Source organism: Channa argus, chromosome 21 (genome assembly GCF_033026475.1).
Source record: "Channa argus isolate prfri chromosome 21, Channa argus male v1.0, whole genome shotgun sequence".
Lineage (NCBI taxonomy): Eukaryota > Metazoa > Chordata > Actinopteri > Anabantiformes > Channidae > Channa > Channa argus.
The window spans coordinates 6,291,088-6,308,834 of record NC_090217.1 but is presented as its reverse complement, the minus strand read 5'-3'; the positions used below and the strand labels follow the sequence as shown (position 1 = coordinate 6,308,834).

Below are 17,747 nucleotides of genomic sequence, written 5' to 3'. Positions count from 1 at the left end.
TAAGTCTTTTCGGGTGAACAGCAAAACATGTTTAATCAAATCTCTAGTCAAGAGATAAGGGTTCAACTTCAGACAGTGTAAAACAATGTAATGAACAGAAAATGAATCTAAATGAGGGGGTTAAGCTGCTTGACGAGCCTTCCCCAAGTTGTCTTGCTAATATTCTAATTAATTGGTCCTTAAATGGAGAAACGCAGCCCACAAAAGGCTTCATGATGAGCTCATACTATGGTGACTGGTGCAGCGTAACTCTGGTTTTTGTCATTTTCTCTCCTCGAGCAATCAATATGTCACAATAGAGTGGTACCTTGTGTGCACTTTTTTCAGACCTTAGAGTAGAAATTCACTGTCAACAACCTTTTGAAACTGAAACATCAAACTGGAAACTGCTGACAGGGTATTTGTAAGAGCTTATAGCAGCAAATGAGCAGCAGGGAACACTGTTGTGTAAAATGTATGTGTGTATGTGCCTTTGTGTGGGTGTATGGGGTGGGGGGTTGGGGGGAGATTGTGTAACACCTCCAGTGGAGAATTTCTGCATGGGGGCTTGTGTACCCGTCAGATTAGCCTCACTCATAGGCAGAGCTACTGACTGAGCAGCACACACACATTTCAGAGGACCTTTGATGAGGCAGAACTATATTTAGCAGCATCTTCTGGTGGGGACTTTCTCTCCAGTGACAATTTCTAAGAGGCAACCACAATCCCTCTCAGTTGTCAGCCCTTTAGTTAGTGGGTCACGATCCTGGAATGTATATCAGTAATTCTTTAATTGCAGAGACCTCTCTGGAGTGAAAAAATAACAATGTCGGTTATTTTTGGGACGGCATTTAATGGTTATTTACAATGGCTTGTTTAACAGAAAATTGGAAAACTAATTTTACCTCCATATTAAATACAGCATTCATCATTTTTCTGGCCTACAGAAGACTGGATTCTCAAAACCCCTCAGGTGTGTTTCTGATTTTGAGCCAATTCAGACGTGTGGGAAGCTCTAACTAAAAATAGGTATTGTTTTTTTTTTTTTTTTTGCACAGGCATCGTTCTATGTAGCAAGTTCCTGTTTAGTCAAGGGGCAAAATGAGACAGAGAAGTAAAGAGACACTGATCTCTACAGATAAACTAGTTATATTCAGTACCGAGCAAGATTCAGTTTAAAGCTTCTCAAAATGTAACTACATACGCTATCAGAGCCGTGACAGACACTGAGATACTATGAACACTGCAGGACCTGCTTACTATTACAAATCTACTTTCCAGGAGTGGTGGCGAAAGTTGTTTTTTTTTAGTTGTTACATTGTCAAAAAATGTCAAGAAAGTTCGAGTAAATCTTAACAGTGCTCACATTTTCATTATCACTAGACTCATACTGTCTGACTTACTGTCTGTAAACATCAAAGACTTACAGGATTAGTTGAAAATCCAGGAGATGCCACACCACACTAGACATAAACATACAAAACAAAAAGGGAAATATTTTTTGCTTTGCCATTATCAGAAGCAGAGGTGAGATGTGACACCACAGCAAGTACATTATTCCAGATGTGCCAATTAGAGTGATGAAGTCGCAAGTACTGTTTAATTGAACATCACTTTCTTTAGAAGCTTTTAGCCTCATACTTTGGTTGTCTTGTCTTTGTGTTGGGGGAGCAACCTCGATTCCACCTCTTGTTGGTTGAGGTTTCTGACACAAGTCGCAATTCACAGATGTTTGGTTCACATCTGAATTGGTGCAGAGCCATTTCCAAATGAAAGGAGAAGCTCTTTTCTTCAGACTATACCATTGTCGGAGCTTGGCTCCCAGTAACAGCGTCTACACAAACACGTAATTACGCAATTATACTGTCAAAATTCCAATATGACAAGTGTTTATCATGGGGAGGAATTACTGATGATATTTACAGTCTAAAATATGATGATATGGTATGGCACAGCGCTATTCTCAGTTATTATGAGAACGGCTATGGAAAAGAAAACTGAAAAGTTGTCACACACCCAGCAATTTGACACTTCTGTAACTGAAAAATTAAGTTAACGTCAACTGCTGTAGAATTTCAAAGTTTGCAGTTAGTTTTAAAGGAAACCCAAACATTTTAGTTATTTGTTTTATGTAATGTGTGTTTGTGATGTGTCTGCATACTATCATATGGGTTTGATAGTTTGCCTTTGATGGCTGCCTTTGTAATTTACCTTTTAAGCTTGTTGACTCCCAGTCAAGGAAACAATGCAATGCTAAGGGTTTGTTAAAGAGAGATGCAGTTCAGCTCAGCTACTGAAGGGAGCAGACGTGAAACAGTAACTGGAGCAGAGGAACTAACTACAAGGAGGTGTGGACCACAACAAGGTAGAAGAAAAGGGTTCTGTGTGTAGCTGTAGAGGCACACGGTTTCTTACAGAGTTCTGTGAGTTCAGACATACTTTAAGAAACTTGTTTGATGAAACTGCTAGTGAACGTGCTTGTGAGATCACTGTGCTTAAAGTTGTATGTACAATTTATCTGTCATCGGCTAAGTTGAGAAGCAAGTACGATAAATGTTCAGTGTTTGTCTAAAAACGATCTCCGGAGTGAAGTATGTGCTGAAGCTTCAGGTGCATCAGATTCGAGTAAGATCACCTCTACAGCAAATATGTTTCTGTGTCTTTGCAGCAACTGTACTTGAATAGTGTATTTTTAGGTAGATAGTCAAAGCAAACCTTTCTATCATTGCTCTATATTGCAAAGGGAATAAAAATACAACTACTTTGAGCTAGACTGTATAATTAAAGCAAAATATGATAAGATAATGTGTAACACAGAGCGGTGGTGCTATAAACAGATGAAATCCGACACTGAACTATAAATCAATTCCTACACTAGAGGCATCCACAGCAGAATTTTTAGTGCTGAGCATTAAACACAAGTATAAATCCACTTTAACCTCACTGCACCTTGTAGGAATCACAAAAGGCGACGCTGTGTAACAAACAGAACATGGCAGGGAATGCTGCCACCGTGTCAAAACATTTAGGGAATTATTTATTTTCTTGGGACAGAAGACAGGAAACATGACAGAGACGTAGCACAAAAAAAGAAGGAAAGAAGCTCCATAATAATAGCTGTTAAGATCGTGGTAGTAGTAGTATTAGTAGTAGTATTAGAGCTCAGGGAGACATGGGTGTATGAAAAAGGCAGCACATGTAATGGATAAGAGAGCTTAACATGTAGCATGGGCTCAGGCTCTTGTAGCCTACAGTAACACTGCTGTTATCAGTACATCCACAAGCCAGATTCAACTTCACAACCACAGGCCACAAGTCCAACACTAACTTGTGCCGCTGAACACCATCACCAGGCACACAGTCACAGCAACAACCTGTAGTGGTTTAATACGGGGACTAGTGCTCCTACCGATTACATTAATAGTCAGTGTTAATAAAAATGTATTAAATATATGACCTCCATGTTCGGATTTCTGTTTAAACACTGCACAGAAAAAACATTTGAACCTGTGATAACTGTGGGCAATATAAAAATGCTCAATAGGAGCACGGACAATCTGTGGAAAGCAGAAACACTGCACTCTATTTGAAACAAAGGATTTATATCCAGCAAATATCCCGAGGCGTCACACAGAGAAACTGTACTTTATATTCATGACAGGGAGTCAAAGCGTGTGTAAAGACCCTCAGGAAATGATTATACCCCGAGTTTTTAAGCTAATCATTTCCACACTGATGCGTGGCAGGATGCAAAAATATCAAAACAAAGGTAAATAGAAGTGACACAAACTTTGTCTCTAATATATTTGCATTATGTTGAGTGGTATGTGATATCCTTTTACTAAATATAGACAGAGGCAGAAATGGAACATCTCTACATAAGAGATATGACGTGTTTGGCATTTCAGGGAGAAAATTAAGAAAGCAAGACGCAGTATAAGGCAGGAATGGGACAGAAAGGACCTTGTCTCCATAAAACATGACACCACTGCTTTCTCAGAACCCAGAGCAGCAGCTGAATTTGGTCAAAACAGCACCTGATTTGAATACATGGTAGGCTACAAGAATTTTAAATCAGGGATTTTTATTTAGACAGGTGTTGTTTATGTCGGTGGTCTTGCCTGGCCAGTTTGTACAAGCGTTGCTTTTAGCTTGCAGCATGGCTGCAGGAGTGGAAGTGTTGGCTGCTTGTCAGCCCACCACTCTGGTCCTATCAGAATTAACGGCACCCAGAAAATAAGGCAGGACAGATAAGGCAGTAGAAGACAGTAATTTATTATTTATTGATATTGAAAATGAGGTAGTGAAGCAGGCGGTGTGGGCAGGGAGAAGAGGTGTGTACTGCAGAGGGAATCAGGGAGAAACAGGTGACGGCGTGGAGATCCAGGAGAGAAGCAAAAGATGATAAAAGGAGATAATACTGGATGACGGGGTGCTTACGGTGATATGGAGGATCAGAGGAAGGGCCAGTTTAGGAGAGGAGGCAGAAGAAGAAGAAGGAGAACTGAAAGCACTGAAGTAATCGGGAACAGAGTAACAACTCAAGATAAATCCAAAGTAGCAACAAAACAGAAAGTAACAACTTAAAGTGTGTGAAGAGGGAAATTGGAAGATAACAGTCTTTGGTCTCCAACGCCAAACGAAGTATAATAGCAATAGTCCACAACTGCCTGCACTCAATGTAAAGTCACTTACTACCAGAGCTCCCCAGGGAACAGGCAGAGAGCTACGTGGGAAAACTCGGGTCCAGAAGCCAGAAAAAGACAGAACGGCAGATCTCGGGTGAAACAGGTGAAGCATAGGAGAGGAAAAACAGGTAGCAGCTCACGGAAGACAGGAAGTCATTCTGGCAGAGAGGAGTAGGTGAGGGGGACATATTAAGGGGAGGCAACAGGTGAAGCAGGTTATGACTGGTTGGGCAGAGCAGCGAGGATTGGGGGGAGAGAGAGGTGGTCACCAGGGCAACACAGATCAGAGTCACAGCCATGACCAGTGCAGACTGAAATACCTCAACAGCTTGTTGTTTCCACAGAGTTTGTTGCTGACGCTCATGATGCCTAGAAGATTTTGATTGAAATGTCTTGACAGCTACTGGACAGACTGAGTTCAGTTCAACTCAATTCAATCTTGCTTCTCAGTGTCTTCAGTGTCTCAGGCGCCAGCAGAGAGAAAACTGCTGCTCACTGCATCAGAAATATCAGAATCAGACATACTTTTATTCGAGAAAAGACTTGTGTGATCTTTATTTACATGTTCAGAAGCTCGGTGTGGATTGTCTCTTTCACGCACCCTAAATATGAAATATTGCTCCTCCCCAGGGCATTGACAGGTTCATTAATGAGGCGGCTCCTTGAGAGAATGGTGACTTGCCAACCTCTTGTGAAGCACGAGTCCCATTTGTCTGAAGTATTCACCATGAAAACCACTGGCCAGTGTTTGGAGCCACCAAACATTTGTTTAGCAAAGAATCTTGGTAAACAAGACGTCCAGTCACTGTTGGCATGTAGTGGAGCTGAGCAGGTGACTGTTTTCCTTAACGTACTGACAACTGGTGGCAGTAACAGTATACTTAAATCGAGAGCACCAGTACATTATACTGTTATTGCTGTAGCTCTGGGTGGACATTAACATTAAACAGCTTGTTGGCATCACTAAAACAACGCGTCAATCTTTTCCCATCGGGTTTATTTGCACACAATAAAACACAAGCGTTGTTAGGCCTTCATTGAGTGCTTGTCCTGACTAGATTTGGTGCACTGTGATTGTGTTGAGTTAGTATCTATTAGGAAATATGCCGTATACTGTAGTTAGCAACCACAGTGGGATGACAGATTGCAGGAAAGAGCCTGTTCATTCATATGCTGAACCATCTCTGCTCCTACCCTCTGTTCTTTCCATCTTCCCTCATGCTTCTTTCATCTTCTACTCTAAATTTCAAATGCACAAAGTAATAACACTTTCATCCAACTACTGAGTTGCAGTCACTTCTCTCTCCATTGTGTCAAAGCTTGAAAATCATCCTCTAACTCATCTGCTTGGATTTATATATTTAACTTTTATAAAAGGGGAAAACACGGCCTCTAGACTTGTGTACTTTTAGTGAATTACAGCCGCTTCTGATGTTGCCATTCAGCCAATGGGAGAGCTCCATTTTTATAATGCTGCTGACAAAGTGGAAAAAGTTTAAGTTCAGGTACATTAGAGCTGATCATGTTTTGTACATAGCGTTAAAAATACAGTATATGCTGTGTAACGAGGGGGAGCATGGGTGTGGAGTTGGGGACAGGATCAGCTAAAGCGTAGCCTCCAGCAAAGTTCACAGAGCCTTTTGGTGTTTTTATAACAATCCAGTGTTGTGGACAATAGCCTGAGGCCGGACATATAAGGCATGTCTTGCCCTTTTGCACAGTAAACCCTCTGTTATGAATGGCCAAGACAGTGTCAGCACAGCCTATTGTAACCACCCTAATCTAGCTATTAGCCAATTAGGAAGTGACGGGCAGCAGTAATGCCCCTGCATTAGAGGGATGGATTAGTTTGCCATTCAGCGCCTGCCCGCCGCCTGTGGGCAAATGGACTGATGGAGGACAGTGTACTGCTGCAGCGCCACTGAAAGCTGCTTTTGCTGCACTTTGCTCCGTAGACGGCAAGTGTGGTGAGGTGCTTATTCGCTGTTTTCACTGATGATGCGGAGCAGAGTTTTAATCAGCGGTGATTACGTATCATTTAAGCAGTAATAAAGTCTATCGAGCAGAGAGTGTAGAGGAGCTGTTTTAACTGAGCTGGCGATGAAAGTTAATATTGTTGCTTTGCAGTTTAATCATATTGACTGGGAATTACTTATTTTTTCAGCAAAAGTAGAGATGCTCTTGCTTCTTGACCAAACATGTTATTTTTGGCTTCTATTTCACATAATGAGATTTCAAGTTCACCCAAGTTCAGTCAAGTTTAGTGGGAATGTTGCTCCCCTGCTTATTGACAGTCAGTAATGTAGGATAGATCAGAGAGAGCCAGGCACTGAACCATAGTCCCCTGCCTGTTGGCCCTCTGCCGCACTCCCCTGAATTCCATTAATAGTTCTGCCCTCCAGGAGGTGCTGGGTGGATCGCCTGTAACGCAGCCAGATATTGATGACTGCATCCTCCCCCCAAGGAGAGAAGGGAAGGGGGGTGGGGGGGTGGGTGGAAAGAGCCGATAAAACAGATAAAGACGTGGTAAAAGGGAGAATGCACACGGAGAATCATTATGAAGGTTGATGATTTTAAAGTGCTAACTAGTTTACATTCATCACAAAGGATGAAATGCAACACAAAAACCGACTGAGTAACAATCTAAGTGGGTATACATGACCATTTTAAAACTAGAATTTGGAGACCGCATACAGAAGCCTTAAAAAACAGTTTAGTGGTAGGCCGGCACAAATAAAGGAGAAAAACTCTAAGAGAACAACTTATTTTCTAAAATATAAGCAAACATTTCTTATCATGCTTCATCATCGTCAACAGTCTCCAGGGTTCTGTTCACTGCAAAACATTTTGCATGATATTCCCTTTGCAACTCCTTCTTGTTCCCTGTCAACTCAAAGTGGCCTGTGCTCACTTTCTGTCAAAGGCAACAAAACAACTTCTACCAAAAACCTCTCAGTGAGCATTATCCAAACTGAATTAATATTGTTTGCTAATCAGAAAGAGCATTTCCCCCGAAATTCACAGTGACACTGCTGCTGCAAGTTCGTGGAAGACGTTCAGGGAGGGCTGCTGTAAATCTAATTTATTCAAACACATGTCAGCGCGAAGCTGAAGCAAAAGCTTTAAAATTTCTGCCAAACCACATCAAGTGAGGACAGGTTGCAGCATCTGATAATTTAATACGCTGTCAAAATGTGATAAGACTTCCCTGTAAATGGTCTGAGGATGTATTAATGCTGTTAAATTGTGATAGAGCTGCTATTTGAACTTCACGAGGAGTGATTGTATAATATTTTAGCAAATTTTAACTTCAGCAGTAACTTTTAGCATTAACTTATATGAATAAGTAAAAGTATGAAATTCAGCTTATAAATTATAAGTCACAATGACCAAAAATTATTGCAAGTCATCTTGTGGAGTTTTGCTGCAAACAAATGCAGTTATGTTAACATTCATTGTTTCTAACCAGAATGAAAGATTTGCATCTTTTAAATTTAGCCAACATGATTAGCAGCATTCCTTGTGTTAGATTGGACTTTTGTTCGTCACTGCACACGTGACCCTATTCGCACCTTACTGCCACCACCGACTGTCAAATGATGGCCTACAGAGAAGACTTTATCATGGTATGGCATCGCATTGAGGATGTAATCCGTAACATTACCAGTGGTCAGAAACCACACGGAGTACATGTACTGTAAAGTTACAGTCTGCAACACACTAGCATGGGACTCAAAGTCAAACCATTCTGCTCCACCCAGTCCTCCCACTCTCTGCTCCACTCTTCTCTTTCACAGTCTGCTATGCTACACCGCAGCTTGCATAGCCCTTAGGGCATTTGTTAATATCAGACTACAATAAAAAAAAGTACAAATAACTACAAAAGCAGTTTATGCAGATAACCAAGGTTCTACTATTTCTATTTGCAACAATGACTCAAAGGATAGATAAAATAAAACTAAGAAAAAGAAAATTACCATGTGTAAGAATGGATTTGTATTGGAAAAACAATTTTGTGTTTAATTTCTTCATATTCTGTTCAACACATTAAAGTCAAATAAACGTAATAAGAATTAAATTAGCATTTCCATTCGAGAAAACACTAGCCCAGCACTTTTTAACCAAAATATTTTTAGTGCAGGCCTATTTTTGATTCAGATACTGCTGCATACGTACCCTCTACTTAGTGGTCAATAGTAACACCTTCTCAATACACGCTGTCACTGTGTGCAAATCAAGTCCTTGGCTCAGTGCAGATGTTACTCTAGAGCCCATGCAAAGCAGTCAAACACTGTGATGGCAAGTGATAAACTACCACAAAGTCGATGACAGTGACAGATTGGCTTGTCATTGCAAAGAGCTCTTGGTATTGATTAAGTTTCGTATCAAACACATTTAGAAATAGATGTGTTTAAGAAATGTAAAAGTTGGCAGCAACAAGTAAACCTCACATTCAGGATGTAACTTTCTAAATGTCTACCCCCACATATGTGATACAGTATGCAGCCAATATGCACAGTGTAAAAACAACCTACCCCGACACAGGCTTGTCATCATCATGTCTGTTATCATTGAGAATTGAATTAGAGCAAGCTCCTCTTGCCTCGTTTCTGTCTTTCTCGTGGGAAGATGTGAATGGCTCCTTTCATCGCCTCTCAAGCCTCCCTCTATTTCTTCTTGCTCCACCAGCATGCCACTAAAAGAGATTGCCTTTGGTCTTGCTCCGCATCTCAACTTCCATGGGAATCAAAGCCATCATGTTTGCAGTGGGAGGAGAATTTTGAAATGAAGAAGACGCCGAAGAAAAAAAAAAGAAGCAGACTCCCTAATAATAATTCAGAGCTGTGGAGGAGACTTTTGACAGGCAGCAGCCAAGCGGGTGTTCACGCCAACCAACTTTAATCTGGATAAATCCAAAAAATAAAAATAAAAAATAAATCAGACGATACACAAGAAGGCCGTTTCATTTTCTCCCCAGCTACTCTGCTTTTGCTCTGAATCCACAGAGGACCGATGTATTGTAGCACACATTCACACACAAACACACACACACACACACAGCTGACAAGGGGCAGGTAAAAAGAGAGCAGAAGAAGAACAGGGAAGTGAAAGACAGGACAGAGATATGGAGATTAGAGCTGATGTCATCCATTTGGAAATGTTGCCCTGCGGTGGGTGTTTTTTTAGGGTGTGTGTACAGTGATCGGGGATGTGAACCTGCTGCTGTGTCAGCCTAATCCCCGAAGCCTGGCCCACACCGGCTCAAGCACATTACCACGCAATGACACAATCTGTTTGTCAGGACAGCACGTGCTGCTTTTATTAATTTGCAAAGCCTCGCCCACGACTGCTTCGCCCTTAGGCTCAAACTTGCTCCTCCACCAGAACAACAACCTGACATGTATTCCATCAACCTTGCTTGCTATCCAGCACCATCCAGTTCTCCAGTGTCAACAGCTGCAATGTCAGAAGAGCCAATTTATGTGTTTCCACTAACCTCTTTGGCTCAAGCGAGGGATTTGAACCGACACCCGGCGGGTCACAAAGGCTGGCATAATCATCACACTCCACATGGTGGTAATCATCTCATACTGAGACCTTTTGGTCCTTTAATACCAGAGGCTAAGCTATCTCATACTGCCATCACCTCTGCCCCTTTCCTGCTGTTGGACCTACAGCAGCTCTGTGTGTGTGTGTGTGTGTGTGTGTGTGTGTGTGTGTGTGTGTGTGTGTGTGTGTGTGTGTGTGAACACGATTTGAAAGTGGTACCTCTATAGTTAGAGTGATGAGGGACCTTGATAACATCGAGCTCGCGTTTTCAAGTGTGCGCATGCAGACTTCATCCGGATTGAGCAACAAGCTATTTTCATTATTTACAGACTTCTGCCAGAGACAAATGTATTTGCTATGCGTTCCATGTATTTTCAACACCAATGCCTACAAAGCCACATCCTTTTTAAGTCAGTGGCTTTACCTGTTACTAAGCTGCCATTTTTGTCACCTTAATTCCGGGAGGGTGGGAAATTTAGTTTTGTCTTAAGGATTACAGTGAGGGACGTTTTCACACTGCTGATACAGCCAGGTAGCTGTGTAAGAAATCACATGTTTGCAAAGAGCGCGTGTAATTATTATGCCCCTGCAAGAACAGATGCAGTATCTCAGGAAGACGAAAGGAATTTCTTCAAAAGCATCCACTTGGGTGCCAGGGATGAACTGATTCAATTTTGGTGGTCAAAGGGCAAAATCAGTGGGAGTTCCTACGTGTCCCATTTTTGTAAATGCAAAAATCACAGGAATGCCACTCAGAGCTATTGATGAAAGGATTTTAAAAGTAGTCGGGTCAGACATGCAAGTACAGTGCCTTGAAAAAGAATGAATATGCTTTGATCTAATCCATTCCGGGCTGTATGTTTAGGGTTGTTGTCCTGTTGGAAGGTGAACCTCCGCCCAGTCTCAAGTCTTCTGCAGACTCTAAAAGGGTTTTCTTCTAAAATTGCACTGTATTTAGCTCCATCCGTCTTCCTATCAATGCTGACCAACGTCCCTGTTCCTGCTTAAGAAAACTATCCCCACAACATGATTCTGCCACCTCCACCATGTTTCATGATGGGTGTGTTCAGGGTGATGTGCAGCGTTAGGTTTCTGCCACACATAACGATTTGCATTTCTCATCTGTTAGGAGCACCTTCTTCCAGATGTTTGCTGTGTCCCCCACATGGCTTGAGGGGACTTCTTATGGCTTTCTTTCAACAATGGCTTTCTTTATGCCACTCTTCCATAGAGGTCACATTTGTGTAGTGCCCGACCAATAGTTGTCCTGTGGACAGATTCTCCCATCTGAGCTGTGGATCTCTGCAGCTTTACCATGGGCCTCTTGGCTGCTTCTCTGATGAATGCTCTCCTTGCCCGGCCTGTCACTTTAGGTGAACAGCCATGTCTTGGTAGGTTTGCAGTTTGAGATGTTCAAAGCTTCGGAATATTTTTTATAACCTAAACCTGCTTTAAACTACTCTGCAACTTTAGCCCTGACCTGTCTGGTGTCTTCCTTGGACTTCATGATGCTGTTTGTGCACTAATCTTCTCTAACAAACCTCTGAGGACTTAACAGAACAGATGTATGTACAGTGTACTGAGATTAAAATACATACAGGTGACTTCTGAAGGCAACTGGTTCCACTGGATTTATAGTTGGTTTGTATCAGAGTAAAGTAATTTATGTTTGTGGTTGTTACGTGACAACGTGGGAAAAAAACGGGTATGAATACTTTTTCAATGCACTGTAAACAGCAACTTGACTTCATGATGGAGCCATACAGTAATCAAGTGCCTGAAGTGTAAAAATATAAAGCAATAATACTGTATTTTTTATTACATGGGTTTTTGTTGCATTCTACTCACAGTTTATGTCTCTAGTCATTATTATACAGGCAACAGAGTTTCTGAAGAAGTATTCATCTGATGGTTATAAGTCGTAGATTAAATTATTGTCCAACTGCCTGTGCTAATTCAAGTAGAATGAGTTTGACATACGTGTTCCTGGTTGAATGTTATTTCACTGAGAAGAAAAAGAGTGTAATTTAGACTCGAATTGCAACAGTGACCATTGTGAGATTTGATGGTGACTCCAATCAATGGCACATAAATTTCAGAGAGAGCGGTGAGAGAAAGGACAGAAAGCCTGTAGCTCTTTTGCAAGAATCTTTTTCCAGAATTGCAATTAAACTGTGACAGTGAAGAGGATGACCCTAATCACTGAAATAGATTTTCACTAGGATCTCGGTTTGTGGACACTCCTTACACAGTGTGACTTACAATAAATCAAAAGACAGAAAAAGCACTGATTTTGTTGTCGTTTTATTCAAGTCAAGTAAGGTTTTCATGCCTCCACTAAAATCCAATCAACTGTTGTCCAACGGGTATTTAAAGTATCCAAGCTAATACAAATCCATGAATAATGATTTTTTTTTTAAGGAAATGACTGCAGATTATTCATGAATTCTATCTTTCTTCTTTTTACTTGCTTGAGGCAAAAAAAAAAAAACATTCCTGGAAGTTTCCAGAATAAGATGCTATGCTGTGAGTCAATAGTTTGTGGAAAATGTCTCTATAAATAATAATGAAGGCAGTGTTTAGACAGAGTTGCTCTTCTGAAAGTGAAGTGAAGGATGGGGTGTGTTCTACAAACAGAGGAGGAATGAACTCGGGTCAAGATTTTAGGTCTACAAGCCTTACTGCAATACAAAGCAGTGTGTTGTTTCTAATCAAATGACATTATTTAGGAAGTCATGTTTCCTCTTAACAAATACTGTGCAGCCATTAATTCACTCAGCAGGACAGAATGAATGGGCGACAACCAAATAACTAACTGAAGTATGAAATGCTGGAGAAATGATCAGTGATGAATTAAAACGTCTCTTACAAATCATTTCTCTAGCAGGAATTCACACCAAGCCAGAGCAATTATCTAATTTCATAGTTATAACTGAATATAACTCTCAGCTGCTCTTTTTCCTGTCACTTATGCTTTAAAGTGACATGTTGCCTCAAAACAGTTTTAAAAGCAAATTTTGATGTTACAGTGCATTCAGAAAGTATTAATGTATTACAAATAAAAAAAAATTAAAAATCACATGTACATAAGTATTCCCAGCCTTTGCCATGACACTTATAATTTAGCTCTGGTGGATCCTGTTTCCATCATCATCACCAACCTGATCATCCTTGAAATGTTTCTACAACTTGATTGGAGTCCACCTGAGGGACATTCAGTTGATTGGACATGATTTGGAGAAGCATACACCCATCTATATAAAGTCCCACAGTTAACAGAGCATGTTAGAGCCCAAATCAAACCAAGGAATTGTCTCTTGACGTCTGAGATAGGATTGTATGGAGGCACAGATCTGAATCAGTCAGCAGGACTTGCGTTTGTAACGTGTCTCTTGATTTAATTCGAATACAGCTATGTTCATTTTCCTTTCCCTCACCATCCCTCTCTTTTTCGTTCATTTGATTCTTTGATACAAGTGTCCATTAATTCAGCATCCAATTACTTGGAACACTCTCAAACTCCACCCTCCCACCATTCATCTGCGATAGCCTGGCCAATGGATGACTCTCTCTGAGCGACAGATCAAATTCCACAAATAATCCCACACGAGAATGCTGCTGCCAGCACTGCACAAACTTTAATTGGATCCTTTTAATAGTGCTCACTTTGGCCACGGTGAGCCATGTAATCAGGTTTCTCTTCCTATAGAGTTTAACGGTTGTGTGTGTGTGTGTGTGTGTGTGTGTGTGTGTGTGTGTGTGTGTGTGTGGCGGGGGGAGTCGAGTGTGGGGACAGAGATGGAGAAGGGAGAGAGCTGGGGGAAAAAAGGCCACACTCTCCATTTTACACTAGGCTTAATCCAATTTCACCCACAGAGAAATCATCTCATGCCATATATAGTTTTTCAATGTTTTTTTTATGGGCCACCATAAAAACCATAGAGTACTGTTGAATATCCAGCCTCATTGATTTTTTGCCTGTGAGCAAAGTGGCTTTTGCAGTGTCTCTCTTTTTGAGCTACACCTTTCCAACAGGGTCCGCTGGTTATTACAATGCTCCGCATGCAGAAGAAAAAAAAAATCCCAGATTCCCTAAATGCTGCCACAAAACTCCCTGAACAAAATGCAAATGAGGGGATTGCTGGAATGATTAATTTCTGCCACTTGAGGTGATTAGGGAGAGTCAATCAAATGAATAATATATGTAAAAGCACTCTATCGGAAGGCAGTGGAACAGTCACAGGGATGAATGGATGAACAGATGATGGGAGAACAGTAAGCAGCTTAATGACAATAAATACAAAGACCCCTCCCAGGGATAAAAAAGAAGTAACAGAGAAAAAGGAGAGTGTGAGAAGAAAAACGAGAAGCAGCAACAACGCCATGGACATATAGTGGATGAATGGGTCACTCACCTGTCCAGGAGTATTTCTGTTCAGACAGCTCATGCCTCAGCAGTGGGAAAAAGCGTATTTGTTTACACGCGGAAGCCAATTCCAAAGCATTTACATCACGAAGACAGATAATCTTGACCTTAAAAATGTCCAGCATTTGAACGATCGCTGCAAGGACAAATAATAATAGAACACATATTTTCTAAAAGACATCTGATGCCACGTTCATACAGATATTTTGCCATCGGTAAAAAGAGATGGAAACTCTGGCACTGGAGATCCAACGTGGACAATGAAAACTAAATAATTCACAACACAACAACGAGGACAAAAACACTGATTCCTCGCATCCCTTATGCAACCAAAAACTGCAACAAGTCCTTCAACCCTAATGCTCACTGTATATAGTGTAGGTTGCTTCTCCCCACCCTACTATACGACCCAGTGAAGCATTTGTTTAAATAGTACCGCTGCACTAGGAGGAAGACGTTTGCTGAACGGCTCCTTTGGAACAAACAAAGCATGGCTGATACTGGCGCCTATAGTTTTGCACTAGTTTTCTGCGCTTCACACTCAAACAAGGGATTAAAACTGTGCAAACACTGCAGTTCACTGCAGGTCACAGTGTTTGCACAACGTCACAGTTTGCCTTAAAAATCCAAGACCAGTGTCTTTAAGGTGAACACACTAGTCCTAAACATGGACATGGTTCCCATGGTTACATGAATGTGAAAACAGCCTTGTAATGCTAAATGCCACATTCATTTCAGACTTTCCATGGTAAATATTATTTGTCATGTCAACATTACAGTATTTCTCATTTGCTCAGACACTTTTGTCCACTCAAAGCCATTAACACAGAAGAAGAAGAGGGATCACTGGCCAAACTGGCCCATTTTGATGCACAATGTTCTTTGAATAACAAAAAACACTGAAAACATGCAACAAAAGCTATTTTTTTAAACGACAACACAACTTGTGGTCAAAATAATACATTCTTTCAATCATTCATTACACAATGGAGAACAAAGTACAAAATACATCAATTCATATCCCAATATCCCAAGGTGATTTTACCAGCGATAGAAACACTTTCTTGAGAAGTTTTCTTAATTTGATTCTATGTGCAGCTCTTTCTGTGCCCATGAACTATTCTTGCCATGCAAGACCTACAGCAAGAATAGAGCAAAATTAGACCATTTTGGACACTTTTGTGCTCTATTTTAATAAAAAAAAATTTATCACTCAAAATCAGAAACTATTTTTTAGTGTACTGCATAAGATCTCCTTATTTTCTGTGCTGTTCAATCGGAAAAGCTGAACGATGTAACTACCAGTAATAAAAAAGAAAAAAAAAAAACAACTTCTAAATGAAAAGTTCATTTGCTCCTGTCCTATCTTTTCTAGACTAGCAAATAGTGATACAGAGGCTGCATCTTTTTTAGATGTCTGAGGACTGATTATTGATTGAAGAATTTTGCGTAGGAGGTTGCACACACACACACACACACACACACACATATATATATTAGGGATTCAGAATTTTGGAAGTCATTTCTATCAGTTGGGGATATTTTTTTTTATCTTTTTGCTTCCTAAAGTTAATTCAATAAAGTTTTGGGGCACTGAATGATGACATGCAGTGTGAATGGTGTTAAAAACATGTGAAACCAATGGAAAAATTGTAACACATTTGCAAAGGTTTCTGCAGTGCTAAGAGGGTGATGATGGAAATAAAGTTGATCCCAGTTTCATCTAAGCAGCTGAGAAAAACTGTTAAGTTATAATCATGAGTAGTAAAGTACTTTTTTTTGGAATGCACAGATGTTTCTGTAGACTTCTGTCTGACAATTAGCTTACAAGCTTTCTTTGAAGAAATATAGCTACAATACTGGTGTCTGTCTGTTTTGAAGATCCCCTTTCTAGTAATTTGTGAGAAGCAGTAGCACATGAAGACTGACAGCTGCCACTTTGAATTGGTCAGTGATGTGAGGACTGGCCTTTTTTCTCCACATCCTATGACAATGGTTAAGCTCATACAGCACAGTGAAAGTCAAACCCGGGGAAAAAAACAAGAGTCTTCTGTGTCTTTCTATCACCTCGCAGGTGCTACATGGCACCAGTAAAAGAGAGGAAAGAGGATATTAGGAAGAACAGGAAATCAGAAGAAGCAGGAAACAGGAAAAGAGAAACAGAAGTGGCAGCAGAAAAATGTCCCTTTTGCCTCTTAAAACAAAGCATTCAAATTCTTCCCACCACCACAACACTGAAATGCACTGTAACATTAAAATGTACGGTGGAACAAAACTACCAGCCGAACCAGCTGGTTGCAGCCTAATTGAATACACTTAATCACATTCAAACATATGCAACACATTTTATGCCACAGCAGTTTAGCGGGCAGGGCGAGACAAAAATAAAATCCATTTTGATTAAGAATAAAGGACAATTTCTGAGTGGCACAAAACATCATTAGGGTAGTATTACGAAACGCTGGCGCTCAAAGTGATTCATTCATCACTTCTGTTATGTTAACCTTTCTCCATCTCCCACCTGCTGGAAACCTCACGCATTAATCTGCCTCCTTGTGTTAGCGCTAATGACGGCTCAATGGAGAGCGTGGGCTGCACACACGTCGAGTCTATGAAACACACACTTCTCAGTGGCAGCTGAGTAGAAGGAATGCACGTACAGTTCAGAAAGGTTGGGCATATGATTGTGTGTGTCTCAGGGGTTTGTCAGGTGTCTTGGGAAAAACTTTGAATGTGTTTTACGTGTGTGAATATTTCGGTGAAAGTTGGGACTAAGTCAATCAGATTGTCTCAGTCATTGGATATAATTGTGGAGGCAAAGTGAATCAACATGGGGGTTTGAATAGCGTTTAACAGCGTTTTAGTTGTTGTTCTTTCAGCTTAACCTGTGAGTTCAGGGTCACCACAGCAGATCATTTGTCCGCATGTTGACTTGTAAGTCTTTACGCTAGACGCCCTTCCTGATGAAACCCTCCCCAATTTATACTGGGCTTGGGACTGGCACTGCGTGGTATGGGCTGTTGGGGGTTCAGTGTCTTGCCCAGGGACACTTTCACATGTGGTCGGTAGGTGGCCACTTCTGTGCTATCATCCATCCATCCATC

General features: G+C 40.9%; 1 protein-coding gene across 13 annotated transcripts in view; it reads right to left on the bottom strand.

Annotated features, from left to right (window-relative positions):
- magi2a (membrane associated guanylate kinase, WW and PDZ domain containing 2a) overlaps positions 1 to 17,747 on the bottom strand; it is a 187,037-nt gene that overhangs the window by 69,566 nt on the left and 99,724 nt on the right. The gene's annotated exons all lie outside the window — the stretch shown is intronic.